At 39.0% G+C, this 16,412-nt stretch overlaps 1 non-coding gene across 1 annotated transcript; it reads right to left on the bottom strand.

Annotated features, from left to right (window-relative positions):
* Positions 1-7,757: 7,757 nt before the first annotated feature.
* TRNAC-ACA (transfer RNA cysteine (anticodon ACA)) lies at positions 7,758-7,829 on the bottom strand. Its single transcript has one exon. It is a non-coding gene; the product is annotated as a tRNA-Cys (tRNA).
* Positions 7,830-16,412: the final 8,583 nt, after the last annotated feature.

Here is a 16,412-nt window from a genome sequence, read left to right as displayed (position 1 = left end):
ACATTGTGGGGCTGGAAGAATTGAGTCTGTGAATAGAGATAAACATTTTCCTTTCAATAATAAAGTGAACATCATTTAAAAGGTGGAGGCATGACTTTCTTGTCCAAAGGATTCTGTGAAAGTCAAGATTCACTGAGATGATAGTGCTCCCTTCACAGACAGATATTGAAGACCAAAAATAACACATGCCAGATAATGTGCAAGGCATTGGTTGTTCAAAAGACTGGCCCTAGAGAGAACTGGGTATCTTGTCTTTTACTTCTTTTCCTTTTTAATTTACCATTTATAAATGATCTGATTAAATACAACTGATGAATTAGTCTATATTCCTAGATATTTGGGGAATTAACAGTATTTATATTTTTGAATTCTATGCAGTTGAAATGGCAATTGTAATATATATGCTCCTAGTTCTTTTATAATGATTCTTTAGACCTCAGAGAAAAAGAAAATCTGTTAGAACATGATCAGAAGTATTTTGGAAGAAGGAAGCAGCATAAAAATAAAAGATATAAGTTCTCTTATTTATTCAACAACTACTCATTGACTACAGATGTCTAAGTGGCAAATAGTCACTGCATAAGTCTAAGCTGTATTTACTGTCAGATTCACACGTGCCCAGGCATAACTTGGAAGACTGGTTAAGAGCAGAAAGAGGTTTGTTTACATGGAGGATCAGAAAACCTCCTAGCAAAGTAAAAATTCATCCCAGGGGAAAAAAAGGTCAAGATGGGTAAAGTTGGTTGAAGGTTTAATGGCAAACATTGAACACAGGAGGGAAGAATGAGTCTGAGCATGGTTTGTGTCCCTGAGATTATTACATAGCCCAGATCTCATTATTTCAAACACAACTCCTCTGGCTAGAGGGCTGAAACATAAACTAAATAGTAGCACTTAGAAGAGCCATAAATTGCTGTAGGACAAAAAGAGCATGATGCATTGACAGCACTGGTGCTGAGGGTGTTAGCAAGCACTCTTGGGGCATGACACTGGCTGGGGTTGCTAGGTAAATGCCAGTAACAGTGTTGGCAACTGCACTGGTGACGGTGGCACTAGGAAATATGTAAATACTGGCAATGCCAATGTGATGGCTGAAATGTCTTTCGTGCCTTGCACGCTGGAGGAAGATTGCAAATGAGAGAGAAGGAAGGGCCAAAAGTGATTTCCAGGTGTTTTCTTAAATAAATGGTTATGTAGTCTTCCAAAATGGAGAAAATCCAATAAGAAGCAATTCAAGGAACAATAAAATTTCATTTTTGTACATATTAACTTGAACTGTCTGTTTTATATATAAGCTGCCATTGGATATATATGTGTGATGCTCAGAATGAGGGATCATATCCCCACTTTGGAAGTCATCAATAATAGGAGCTAGGAGAAGTGGTTGAGATAATCCAAGGAGAAAGTGTATAATACCAAAAGAAGAGGGAAAAGATTTAGAATAGAGGACTGAAGGGCAATGATATTTAATATCTATCTTCCTGGATTAAGTAAATCTGGACTGGGTTTGAAGGATGAAAGTGAAGTACTCAGTAAGTAGATTGGGGATAAGTTATAAAGACCATGCCAGGCAAAGACATAAAAGCAGAGAAGAAGAACATTTAGAGAGACAAAAGCATTTTAAGAAGCAGAGCAAGTTCAGCATCATGAAAGTGTAATGTTCAGTGTTACAGGTTATAGGATTTTGTTAAGGGAGTAGAAGACATGGCAGGAGACACAATCAGGGGCCTGATCATAAAACACTACACAGCATATTCAGGAACATATAGAAATGGAGACCATTATAAAGGTTTTAAGCAGAGAAGGGATATAATCAGATTTGCATATTAAAAAGACGACTTTGTTAGCTTAGTTAAGGAAAAGTTGAAAGACTTTAGTTTAGGTAGAGAGAACAGTTAGGGGGCTATTTCCATAGCCCAGGAAAACACTGACAAGGGTCTGAAAAATTAAGTGAAAGTGATAGTGAGAGAGAATAAAGCAGCGCTCCAGAGAAAAAAGGAGGCTCACTTAGTTCTATTGCTGACCTTGTCTTTATTTAGAAATTTGGTGTTTTATTCATCATAGATTTTTTCATTATTTTTGGTTAAACAGTTATCACATTAAGTATTATTTATCTTTAAAAACAAAGCGGGACTTTCCTGGTTGGTAATCCACTTGCTGATGTGAGGGATGCAGGTTCAATCACTTATCTGAGAAGATCCCACATACTGCTGAACAGCTAAGCCCTTGTGCCCCAACTACTGAGCCTTCACATGCTAGAGCCTGTGCTTTGCCACAAGAGAAGACACCACATTGAGAAGACCAAGCACGCAATGAAGAGTAGCCCCCACTCACTGCAACTAGAGAAAGCCCATATGCAGCAGTGCACAGACCCAGTGCAGCCAAAATAAATAAATAAGAAATTTTACAACTCTATTTAAAAAATAACAAAAGCAATGGAGGTGTTGAAGATGCCTTTATTTCTGATTTAGGCAAATGAACAAATTGGATTGTCCTAAGATAGAAATCTTCCCGGTGGGGAAGATCCTCTGGAGAAGGGCATGGCAATCCACTCCAGTTTTCTTGCCTGGAGAATTCCATGGACAGAGGAACCTTGCAGTCTACAGTCCATGGGGTCACAAAGAGTCAGACACGGCTGAGCAACTAACACTTTCACAAGACAGAAATACTATTAGAGGAAGAGGAACTTTGAGGAAGCAGATGGAATATAGCGATGATATGACTACGATGTGAAGCTGCTCACATAGTAATTGGCTTGTAATGTGGTTCCCCAAGATAAAGTAACAGAGTGGAATGGATTGCTTAGGGGGAAGGTGTATATGAAGAAGGATTTCTAGGCACCTTAAAAGTACTTCTATTACACAACACACAAATCAGATTCAAGTTAGATTATAAAGAGAGTTTTTATGCTGTTTTCTTAAACTATTCGAGGGTGGGAATAAGAGTGGACCAGAGGGATAAAGGGAGATAATGACTAAAACATTGTCAGTGTTATTTACCTCTACCGGGCATTCCTTAGCTATTTCTTTACACAGCTATATTCTCTCTCTTTCTCTCTCTTCCTCTTTCCTCTGTGCCTCCGAATGCCTCTATTTTGTTGACGTATGTGAATATAATAACAGTGGGACACTTTAATGTTCTGTTCTGGTTCTAAAAATCTGAGGGAACATTCTGGTGGGCCTAGTCTCAGCCTTCCCGTGAAGCATTTTCAGGCAGCATGTCTATTCCGTGTATAACAATGTGAATCTTAGAAATGAAGTTTCTAGAAAAGTGTCCATGTGTTCGCTTAAGGATGAAGATGGGGAGATAAATATTTAGGCAAAAGGCATACAAAACACTGTGCCAAGTAATGAAAACATTCCAATGAAAATCATCATTCAATGTGATGAAGAGGAACAGATGAAAAGTTCAAGTCAAGGAGACAGAGAAGCAATGTTCAGAGGGAAAGTAGGAAAATGAGGAAAGAATGCATTAGGAAAAGCAAAAGAGGAGAGAATTTCACAGAGAAGCAGTAGATCATTTATAATTGATAACTGCATTTACAGTCAGATAAACATTAGTAAAGATCCCTGGAGAAGGGAATGGCTACCTACTCCAGTATTCTTGCTTGGAGAATTCTATGGACAGAGGAGCCTAGTGGGCTATAGTCCATCGGGTCACAAAGAGCTGGATATGACTGAGCAACTGATTTACTCTCTTCTCACTTAAGTTATCTAGACACATTAAAGAGCAGGTAGCTTGTGGTCAGCGACAAACAGTTATAGCAAAAACACTAATAAGGATCAAACACATTACCTCAACCATATGCACTGTTGGTTAATAATAGTATTGCATTCCTTCTTATTTCCTAATGGTGCTCTGACTCCCAAGTCTTAGAATATATGTGATAGGGTTTATAGCCTTTTTTCTCCTCTTAATGCCATCTCACGACTCCTTTTCCTTCCCAACACGTACATATACCCACAGAGATACAAATTACTGAGTTAGGTTCAGACAACAGTTCTTGCGGTGGGAGTTTTCAAGAGCTAAGGCTGGAAATCAAAAACTGTTATACGCAAGTGTCATTCTTTTTCATGGTTTCTCAAACTTGGCACTATTAACATTTTAGGCTGTATAATTGTTGTTCTTATATGGGGTTGTCCTATGTGTTGTCAGATTAACAGCATCCCTGAACTTTATCTACTAGATGATAGTAGCAACCTTAATGCAAGTTATGACAAACATTTCTCCATAGGTCCTAGGGGGGATACAAGGATAGGAGGGGACAAAATCATCCCGGCTGAGAGCCATGCCTCTGTTTAGTTTCACCTTTTTGGAATATTCTCTTGGATAGCTCCTCCTTTGGAATGCATTTCCTCTGTATTCTTTCATCTTTTTAAATGTCAGACTATTGGTAAATATCTCAGACTACCTTCTGATAAAGAAGAACACTTCCACCAGTCTATAACATAACTGTCTTGGAAATGCATAGGCCTAATAGTAGGCTGTAGAAAGAAATATAAGTACTTTCATTAAATTGCTTTTTCCTTTGTATCTCTTCTCCTTCCATCAAGTATTATTTTGAAGATAAAATTGGATAATTCATGTTAAAACCTGAACTCTATCACTCTTTAGCGAGTGATAAGCAACAAGTTTTATCCACACAAATATTTAAGGTTCTCACCAGCAGCAGGCATAGTGTAGCTGCTAAAACTATTCAGTCTAGATAAAGTCCTCAAGACTTAGCCCAGCGCATAATCACATAAAGTTTCATCAAAATTTTGGATCCATTATGGAAGTTACACAAAATTTGGGGTCCAAAGTATGGGACAATAAACCATGCTCAATTTTTACACTGAGGGTTCGCATTTCAAAAGTTGTGGTATTTTGGGGTACATGGTGGGAGAGTGAAGGACTTCCCACATGGCTCAGTGGTAAAAGAATCAGCCTGCCAATGCAGGAGATGCAGGTTCAATTCCTAGGTCAAGAAGATCCCCTAGAGGTGGAAATGGCAATACACTCTAGTAGTCTTGCCTGGAAAATCCCATGGACAGAGGAGACTGGAAGGCTACAATCCATGGGGTTGCAAAGAGTTGGACATGACTAAAGTGACAGAGCACACACAGGAGGGTGCCGAATTCAATAATCTCCTAATATTTATTTATCAGCTTGCTTATTTATTTTTATCTCTTTTGTTCCCATCTCAGCAGAAGGAAGTTCCTTTCTTATACTTGACTTATTTCTCTATGTGCTTATTCTTCTACCCAGTCCTCGTAGCCAGGAGTCATATAACAGGTGCTTTTATGTTTTGTTTTATTTTTTTTAATGAAAGTTAAAGTGAAAGTTGCTCAGTCGTGTCCAACTCTTTGAGAGCTCATGGACTATACAGCGCATGGAATTCTCCAGGCCAGAATACTGGAGCCCAGGAATACTGGAGTAGGTAGCCTGTCCCTTCTCCAGAGGAATCTTCCCTACCCAGGAGCTGAACGGGGGTCTCCAGCACTGCAGGTGGCTTCTATACCAACTGAGCTATCTTTGACTGTGCTGGGTCCTTGTTGCTGTGTGAGCTTTTCTCTATTTGCAGCAAGTGAGTGCTGCTCTCTCATTGTGATGCAGGTTTTCTCATTGCATTGTAGTGGCTTCTCTTGTTGTGGAGAACAGCTCTAGGGTACATGGGCTTCAGAATTTGCAGGATATGGCCTCGGAGTTGCAGTTCCTGGCCTCTAGAGCACAGGCTCAATTGTGGTTGCAAAGCCTGTAGGATCTTCCTGGATAGGGAATCGATCCTGTGTCTTCTGCATTTTCAGGTGGATTCTTTACCACTGAGCCATCAGGAAGCACAAGAGCTGCTTTTTGGGGGCACAGATAAAGCCCATATACCACTCTCTTCCTATCAACTTTGGATTCTATTCAAACAAGGGTTTCAGAATGAGAGTGAGTAAAAGTATTATAAATGTAGATTGTAATTTTAAATTTGTAGTATAAATAAATAAGAGAAAAGAAGAAACTGTCAGTTTTATGAATTTTCTTTGAGGAGATACCCCATGTCCAAAGGCAGAGGAGCCCCAGCAAGATGGTAGGTGCTGAAGCGGAGGCTGCATGGCCCTGGAACAACTTTGAAGCAGTACCCCACATCCAAGGACAAAGAAGAAGCCCCAGCAAGATGGTAGGAGGGGCAAAATTGTGTTTAGAATCAAACACCATACCTGCCAGAGATGCTCAGAAGGCTCAAACATACCTTGTGCACACCAGGACCCAGAGATCCCACAGATACTGAGGCAGAACTGTGTTTAAGTGTCTCCTGAGGAGGTACGGGTCAGCAGTGGACTGCCACAGGGTCAGGGGCTCTGGGTGCAGTAGATCTGGATATGGAATAAGCCCTCTTGGAGGAGGTCACCATTAACCTCACCATAGGGCCTCCAGAACTTACACAGGACTGGGGAAACAGACTCTTGGAGGGCACAGACAGAACCTTGTGCATACCAGGACCCAGGAGAAAGGAGCAGTGACCCCACAAGAGACTGGAACCAGACTTGCCCATGGGTGTCCAGGAGTCTCTGGTGGAGGTGTGGGTCAGCGGTGGCCTGCTGCAGGGTTGGGGGCACTGAATGTAGTAGTGTGTGCATGGGATCTTTTGAAGGAGGTCCCCGTTATCTTCATTGCCTCTACCATAGTTTAGCCTCAGGTCAAATATAGGGAGAAAATACAGCCCCACCCATTTGTTCATTGGACAAAATTGGATTAAAGATTTACTGAGCTTAGCCCCAATCATTAGAACAAGACTCGGTTTTCCCCTCAGTCAGCCTCTCCCATCAGGAAGCTTCCACAAGCCTCTTATTCTTTTTCATCAGAGGGCAGACAGAATGAAAACCACAATCACAGAAAACTAACCAATTTGATCACATGGACCACAGCCTTGTCTAACTCAATGAAAATATGAGCCATGCCATGTAGGGCAACCCAAGATGGACGGGTCATGGTGGAGAGTTCTGATAAAATGAGGTCCACTAGAGAATGGAATGGCAAACCAGTTCAGTATTCTGGCCTTGAGAATCCCACAAACATTATGAAAAGGCAAAAAGATAGGACACTGAAAGATGAACTCCCCAAATTGGTAGGTGCCCAATATGTTACTGGTGATCAGTGGAGAAATAACTCCAGAAAGAATGAAGAGATGGAGCCAAAGCAAAAACAACACCCAGTTGTGGATGTGACTGGTGATGGAAGTAAAGTCTGATGCTTTAAGAGCAACATTGCATAGCAACCTGAAATGTTAGGTCCATGAATCAAGGTAAATTGGAAGTGGTCAAACAGGAGATGGCAAGAGTGAACATCAACATTTTAGGAATCAGCAAACTAAAATGGACTGGAAAGGGTGACTTTAACTCAGATGACCATTATATTTACTACTGTAGGCAAGAATTCCTTAGAAGAAATGGAGTAGCCATCATAGCCAACGAAAGAGTCCAATATGCAGTACTTGGATGCAATCTCAAAAACGACAGAATCATCTCTGTTCCTTTCTAAGAAAAACCATTCAACATCACAGTAATCCAGTGCTGAAGAAGCTGAATGATCCTATGAAGACCTACAAGACCATCTAGAACTAACACTCAAAAAAGATGTCTTTTTCATTATGGGGGAAAGTGAAAGTGAAGTCGCTCAGTCGTGTCTGACTCTTTGTGACTCCATGGACTGTAGCCTACCAGGCTCCTCTGTCCATGGGATTTTCCAGGCAATAGTACTGGAGTGGATTGCCATTTCCTTCTCCAGGGATCTTCCCAACCCAGGGATCGAACCTGGGTCTTCTGCATTGTAGACAGACGCTTTGCCATCTGAGCCACCAGGGAAGTCCTTCATTATAGGGGACTGGAATGCAAAAGTAGGAAGTCAAGAGATACCTGGAGTAACAGGCAAATTTGGCCTTGGAGTACAGAATGAAGCAAGGCAAAGGCTAATAGAGATTTGCCAAGAAAAGGCACTGGTCATAGAAAACTCCCTCCTCCAACAACACAAGATAAGACTCTACACATGGACATCACCAAATGGTCAATACTGAAATCAGATTGATTATATTCTTTGCAGCCAAAGAGGGAGAAGCTCTATGCAATCAGCAAAAACAAGACTGGGAGCTGACTGTGGCTCAGATCATGAACTCCTTATTGCCAAATTCAGACTTAAATGAAAGAAAGCAGGGAAAACCACTAGACCATTCAGGTATGACCCTTATGATTATACAGTGGAAGTGAGAAATAGATTCAAGGGATTATATCTGATAGACAGAATGCCTGAGGAACTATGGATGGAGGTTCGTGACATTGTACAGGAGACAGAGATCAAGACCACCCCCTAGAAAAAGAAATGCAAAAGGCAAAATGGTTGTCTGAGGAGGTCTTACAAATAGCTGTGAAAAGAAGAGAAGTAAAAGGCAAAGGAGAAAAGGAAAGACATAAGTATCTGAATGCAGCATTCCAAAGAATAGCAAGGAGAGATAAGAAAGCCTTCCTCAGTGATCAGTGCAAAGAAATAGAGGAAAACAATAGAATGGGAAGGACTAGAGATCTCTTCAAGAAAGTTAGAGATACCAAGGGAACATTTCATATAAAGATGGGCACAATAAAAGGCAGTAATGATATGGACTTGACAGAAGCAGAAGATATTAAGAAGAGGTGGCAAGAATACACAGAAGAACTGTCCAAAAAAGATCTTCACGATCCAGATCATCACAATGTTGTGATCACTCACCTAGAGCCAGGCATCCTGGAATGTGAAGTCAAGTGGGCTTTAGGAAGTATCACTATGAACAAAGCTAGTGGAGGTGATGGAATTCCAGTTGAGCTATTTCAAATCCTAAGAGATGATGCTGTGAAAGTGCTGCACTCAATATGCCAGTGATTTGGAAAACTCAGCAGTGACCACAGGCCTCAAAAAGGTCAGTTTTCATTCCAATCCCAAAGAAAGGCAATGACAAAGAATGCTTAAACTACTGCACAATTGCATTCATCTCAAACCCTAGTAAAGTAACACTCAAAATTCTCCAAGCCAGGCTTCAACAGTACATGAGCCATGAACTTCCAGTTGTTCAAGCTGGTTTTAGAAAGACAGAGGAACCAGAGATCAAATTGTGAACATCTGCTGGATCACCAAAAAGGCAATAGAGTTCTGGAAAACCATCTACATCTTCTTTATTGACTATGCCAAAGCCTTTGACTTGTGGATGACAACAAAATGTGGAATTTTCTTCAAGAGATGGGAATACTAGATCACCCGACCTGCCTCCTGAGAAATCTGTATGCAGGTCAAGAAGCAAAAGTTAGAACTGGACATAGAACAAAAAATTGGTTCCAAATAGGGAAAGGAGTATGCCAAGGCTGCATATTGTCACCCTGCTTATTTAACTTATATGCAGAGTACATCATTAGAAATGATGGACTGGATAAAGCACAAGCTGGAATCAAGATTGCCAGAGGAAATATCAATAACCTTAGATATGAAGATGACACCACCCTTATGGCAGAAAGTGAAGAACTAAAGAGCTTCTTGATGAAAGTGAAAGAAGAGAGTGAAAAAGTTGGCTTAAAACTCAGCCTTCAGAAAACGAAGATCATGGCATCTGGTCCCATCACTTCATTGCAAATAGATGGGGAAACATGGAAACAGTGACAGACTTTATATTTCTGGGCTTCAAAATCACTGCAGGTGGTAACTACAGCCATGAAATTAAAAGATACTTGTTGCTTAGAAGAAAAGGTATTACTAACCTAGACAACATTTTAAAAAGCAGAGACATTACTTTGTCAACAAACATTTGTCTAGTCAAAGCTATGGCTTTTCCAGTAGTCATGTATGCACGTGAGAGTTGAACTTTAAATAAGCCAAGCATTGAAGAATTGATGCTTTTGAATTGTGGTATTGGAGAAGACTCTTGCGAGTCCCTTGGACTGCAAGGAGATCCAACCAGTCCATCCTAGGAAAATCAGGAAATCAGTCCTGAATATTCATTGGAAGGACTGATGTTGAAGCTGAAATTCCAATACTGTGGCCACCCGATGCAAAGACTGACTCATTTGAAAAGACTCTGATGCTTGGAAAGATTGAAGATGGGAGTAGAAGGGGATGACAGAGGATCAGATGGTTGCATGGCATCACCAACTCGATGGACATGAATTTGAGTAAACTCCAGGAGTTGGTGATGGACAGGGTGGCCTGGCGTACTTGCAGTCCATGGGGTCTCAAAGAGTCGGACACGCCTGAGTGACTGAAGTGCACTTATGAATTTTTCAATAATAGTAGTAAATTATTTATTATCTATCTCACTCCTGGTTATAACATGCCAGAATTGTATAACATGGCTCTACCTTATACTCCCACATGTACCAGTCTATTTAAAATATAAAAATGTCTACATAGGTGAATATACATTAAGTGCCTAATGATTTACATATATATAATTTATTTAATCTTCATAATAATCTAATGAGGCATGTTTATATAATCTCCAATTATTAGATGAAGAAGCTGCAGCCCAGAGTGCTTAGGAGTCAGCTCAAGGACACACTGCTTGAAAATGCTAGATCTGATCTGAAGTCAAACTCAATCTGACTCCAAATGTATATCCTTATTCATCATGCTATGATGCCTATGCTAAACAGAAAGAAAAGTATGATGCATTAATTATTTAATTTATATATAGCTTGGTATAATTTATATATATATATATATATATATAAAACAGCATCTATATATAACCTATATATGGATGGCATAATTGACTCTCCTTTGTACTGTATGAAATATTGCATGATTTTCATGAGACATATTTAAATCCTCAGTAAGGATGTGAATCGTAGATAGCTTAACATGAAAGGTCATCCATCTTTAAATTGAAAAAGAACATCATTGTGTGCAAATGCATCATACAAAGTTGTAGCAAAATGGTTGACTGCCCTCATGCATGCAAGAAATTAAGTTGTCTGTAACCTTTGGTGAGTGCATCATTTCCACATGAATAATCTCAATTCTATATTCCACGAGCCTTCTGAGCGGGTGATAACCACACTGTATATCTTCAAATACTTGTATGTGGTATATGATTTATCAGACTAAGACCTACTTTCCACAGGTGAAAAACCCACCCTATTGGGGGAAAATGTAATAAAGAAAATGCACATTTAGAATAGTCACTGAGATAGTGACTACAAACATTTCCTGAGGTGAGCAAACTGAGGAGAAATAGAATTTTGTGTACCTGCAAGAAATATTGAAATTGGCCCATAAGAAGAAACTGTGAGCCAGACAGCCTCAAGTCATCTTGACTGTGCATAAGAATTCACTGTGTGACATGTCTAACCATGCTTAGATCCTGCACGGGCTGGCATTCCATCTTCAGGTTTTGTATTACCTAACAAACCTACAGTGTTGTGACCTTGCAAAATCTCTTTGAGCCTCACTGAGTTTTAAAGTCTTAAATCAAGATCCTGCCAGGATGAGGTGATTCTTGTAAGAACGATAACCCACAGATAAGGCAAAATGAAATGCAGTTGGATCTTGAAATGACTTGAGCTAACTCTAGCAATGGAAATGTCAATCAAACAGTCTCATGCCAAGGCTAAATCCAAACTTGTGTTTGACGGCTAAGACTAGATACCTTGGGTATTATTGCTTCTATTATGTTTATACATTTTCCAATTTCAAGTGTAAAAATATAAAACCATAACCTGCAATGAACAAATATCAGGAGGCTGAATTCCTCAGTAATTTAATATGAAATAAGAAAAAGAAGTTTAGTTTTAAATCCAGAGAGATTTTGTACCATGTAAATCAAGTCCGGGCATTAAAGGCTCTAGTAATTCCTCTTTTGTTTTTCATTTTGTTTTGTTTCCTTGTGGTACTGAATCTGGGTATTTTTGCATGGCCACTGAGGAAAAACAGCAAACACATTCTTCATAGAGCTTGAATTTAATATTAAAAATTAATTTTGACCATTAGATTCTGACTTATTTTATACTGATAAAAGTACCTAGAAAATACATTATATGTATTATTTCAACCAACAAATATAACTTTGGCCCTTCTCTTTGTATAATAAGGAATTTTCTGTCTTTATAATACTACACTGAAGTGAAATATTTTTTAACATGTGTCACAGTCTTGACAAGAAATCTTACACTATAAATATGATTCTCTAAATAAAATTTGAGGACTATGCAACTTTTGACTGTCTAGTTTCTATTTTCTAATCTGAAAACACGTGTTTCTATTTTTTAGCAAAATATTTATCAATCACCTCTTCAGCAGAATCTGCTAATTACTCTCCATTATCCATTTTCTCCTTCCTTTTACTGCAAACAGAATATCCTGAATTTTAAAGGGGTTCAATGAGAGCCTGACATGTTTCCTGGTCTGTTGATGTTAGATGCGGCATTATAATCAAGTTCCAGGCTCTGAGATGTAAGCAGCAATGATGTAACTGCCTTGGTTATGTCCTTAATAGAGGAAAGAGGTTGCCTTCACATCTTCAATTTTCTCTTCCTGAAGGTTAAAACAGTGAAGAAGATGCTCACCAACCAATCTGAACTATGCAGATTAGAGAATATCATGAATCCACATTTCTGTTTGTGTTCAGTCACTGTCATGTCCAACTCTTTGTGACCCCATGGACTGCAGCATGCCAGGCTTCCGTCCTCACTGTTTCCTGGAATCTGCTCAATCTCATGTCCATTGAGTTGATGATGCCATCTAATTATCTCATTCTCTGCCACCCCCTTTTCCTTTTGCTTTCAATCTTTTCCAGAATCTTTTCCCAAGAGTTGGCTCTTTGCATCATGTGGCCAAAAATTTGGAGCTTCAGCTTCATCACCAGTTCTTCCAATGAATATTCAGTGTTGGTTTCCTTTAAGATTGATTGATTTGATCTCCTTGCAGTATTAGGGACTCTCAAGAGTCTTCTCCAGCATCACAATTTGAAAGCATCAGCCTTCTTTATGGTTCAACTCTCACATTCATACATGGCCTTTGTCAGCAAAGTGATGTCTCTGCTTTTTAATATGCTATCTAAGTTTGTCATAGCTTTCCTTATAAGGAGCAAGTGTCTTTTAATTGCATGGCTGCAATCACTATTCACAATGATTTTGGAGCCCAAGAAAATTAAGTCTATCACTGCTTCCACTCTCCCCCCCTTCTGTTTGCCATAAAGTGATGAGACTGATGCCACAATCTTAGTTTTTTGATTGTTCGCTTTAAAGCCAGCTTTTTCCACTCTTCTCTTTCACCCTCATCAAGAGACTGTTTAGTTCCTCTTCACGTTCTGGCATGATGAGTCCAAAGAGAATGGCATGTATGGAATAGTCCCGGAACCCCTTATGGAGCAGAGTCATTTACTGGCCTCCAACCACCTGTCCATCTCAGAAGCATTAAGTGACAGAGATACCTGGAGCAATACATAGGTACATATGTATTGCTCCAGGTATCTGTTCCAGGTACCAAAAACAAATAGAACTATTTTAAAGTGTGCATTTCTGTGGCACTGAATACACTCACACTGTTATGTAACCACTACCTCTATCTAGTTCTGAAACATTTTCATCACTCCAAAATAAAACTCCATACTAATTAAGCAGTCACTCTTCTTTCCCACTTCCCACTGTCCCTTTGTAACAACTGATCTGCTACCTTGCTTGTCTGTTCTGCATATTTCATATAAATGGAATCATAGAACATGCAATCGTTTCTGTTGGATACCTTTCATGCAGTATAATATTTTTGAGGTTCATCCACATTATGTCATGTATCAGCACTTCATTCCTTTCTTGACTCTATTTCAGTGTACATGTATGTGTGCTACACTTTGCTTATCCATTCATTCGGTGATGGACATTTGAGTTGTCTTCAACTTTTTGCTATTATTTATTAACAGTGCTGCTATGAGTACTCTTTTACAAGTGTTTGCTTGCATACTTAGTTTGAATTCTTTTAGCTATACACATGGGAGTAGAATTGCTGGGTCTTGTGGTAATATTATGCTTAAGTTTGGAGGAGGTGTCAACTGTTTTCTACAACACTGTTATTTTCAGACTATGGCTTAACCCCAGTGCCCCAATCTTTATGTTTACCCAGTGGTATGCGCTGCTGTTGTGAACAAGGAGCTTTCTCTTGGTGCATATAGAGAGTAAGAGTTGTTTCAGAAACACAACCAATATTTCTAATACAATAATAGAAAAAGACTAGCTCTGGAAACCTCTGAAGTAAGCCAGAAAGAAAAACACCAATACAGTATACTGACACATATATACAGAATTTAGAAAGATGGTAATTATGACCCTGTATGCTAGACAGCGAAAGAGACACAGATGTATAGAACGGACTTTTGGACTCTGAGGGAGAGGGAGAGGGTGGGATGATTTGGGAGAATGGCATTGAAACATATATACTATCATGTAAGAAACGAAGTTCCAGTCTATGTTCGATACAGGATACAGGATGCTTGGGGCTGGTGCATAGGGATGATCCAGAGAGATGATATGGGGTGGGAGGTGGGAGGGGGATTCAGGATTGGAAGCTTGTATGCACCCGTGGTGGATTCATGTCAATGTATGGCAAAACCAATACAGTATTGTAAAAGTAAAATAAAGTAAAAATAAAATTAAAAAAAATAAAATAAAATATAACAGGATAATTAAAAGAAAGTGTTAGCAATGATTTTCATGGTTTCTTCTTTCACTTGTGGAGACCAAAGGTGAGAGACATTAGTATGAATCTTCCCTAAGGCAGCATGCTTTCATCCGCTTGATCATTTACAGAATATCCACTGAGTGTTATGGACTGTAATGGGTGCAGAATGAATGCTGGGGTTAGTGATATATGGATTCTTACTTTTAGAAACTTCGCCAGTCTATATCTGACGCAGGATACAGCATGCTTGGGGCTGGTGCATGGGGATGACCCAGAGAGATGTTATGGGGAGGGAGGTGGGAGGGGGGTTCATGTTTGGGAACGCATGTAAGAATTAAAGATTTTAAAATTTAAAAAATAAAAAACTAAAAAAAATAAATAAATAAAAATAAATAAAATAAAAAAATAGAAACTTAGAACACAAGAATAATCAAAATATATATTGTATTTTTTTATGATATTTTATTCCAAAGGAGAAGCAGACAAAGTCTGTTGTAAGATTCGATAAACACTCTCCTTTGAGAGAGGATCAGAAATGGCAGATTGGATGTATTTCGTTTCGGATGTTCTAATTTGTGATTTATATTATGCTTTTTGCATGTTAGAGATGTCAAGAAGGCATGTAGATTTTTCTAGCCTGAGTCAAGAGGCCACTGGAGAAGTCTGAGCTGGAGTCACAGCTGGAATCATAAATATACAGTAAACACATAAAGATGCTATTTAAAGTCAACAAGTTGCATGAAATTACCTAAGATGATGCTGTGTATGGGGATGAAAATCTAGGACTGACTCCTGCAGCACTCAAAACTTTATTTGTTGAGAAAGAAGAGTCAGAAGTGACTAAGATGGAAGTGTCACCAAACACAGTGGAACCCAAGGAAATTGTGATCCCTTGGAAGCCAAGAAAGCAAAGTGTTTTAATGAGAAGACAGTGATTAAAAGTGTTAAATGTTACTGAGATTTTAAGTAATATATGGATCACAAATGGCTTTGGATTTGGCACATGGAGACCATGGGTCATCATGACAAACAAAGTTCTAGTGTCACGGCAATCATGGAAAATAGGAAAGTCATCTAAAGGTGAAAGGAAATGAAGAGAATCATTATTGATTACTCTTTCAAGAAATTTTCCTATAAATGGAGGATAAAGATGTGGGAAGCTCTTAAATTGGCTTGAGATCAGTGAATAACAACAGCTAACATTTCTAGAGTACAACCTGGAGTGGGAATTGTTCAAACTGTTTCATATATTAACTCATTTCATCTTACATCAACTCAGATAGGTAGATATTGTTCATATTTTACAGACAAGGAAACTGAGGCCTTGAGCCTTCAAAAATTTTGTCCAAGAGCATGAACTAATAAGTGGCAGAGCTGAAATTCAAATCCAACCAGTTTATTATTCTAGAGCCCGTACTCTTTTCTAATTTTATTGGTTTTGACAATTAGATATCTTTAATACACATTTTTATTCCATTGCCTTTTACTTAACAAGGACCCAGCTCTTTGATAGTTTGGTAATCAAAATGCCCTTAGACTACAGATCTGCCCTTCAGATCTACAGTCCTTGGTCCTGGCTATTTTTTTTTTTTTTGAGGGGGATCAATTTTATAGTTTTTATTGAAGCTATATGAGTTGGGACTATTCTATAATTTGTAGAGAAAAATTGACACTCCAAATGGCCTTGGCCTCTTATTCATTTGTCAGTTGGAGGCTGTGATGCAATTTCTCTTCCAATAACCAGCAAGAAGAAAGGAAGTAGT

The sequence above is a fragment of the Ovis aries genome, chromosome 1 (assembly GCF_016772045.2).
Source record: "Ovis aries strain OAR_USU_Benz2616 breed Rambouillet chromosome 1, ARS-UI_Ramb_v3.0, whole genome shotgun sequence".
Classification (NCBI taxonomy): Eukaryota; Metazoa; Chordata; class Mammalia; order Artiodactyla; family Bovidae; genus Ovis; species Ovis aries.
This window is presented reverse-complemented; position numbering and strand designations above follow the sequence as displayed.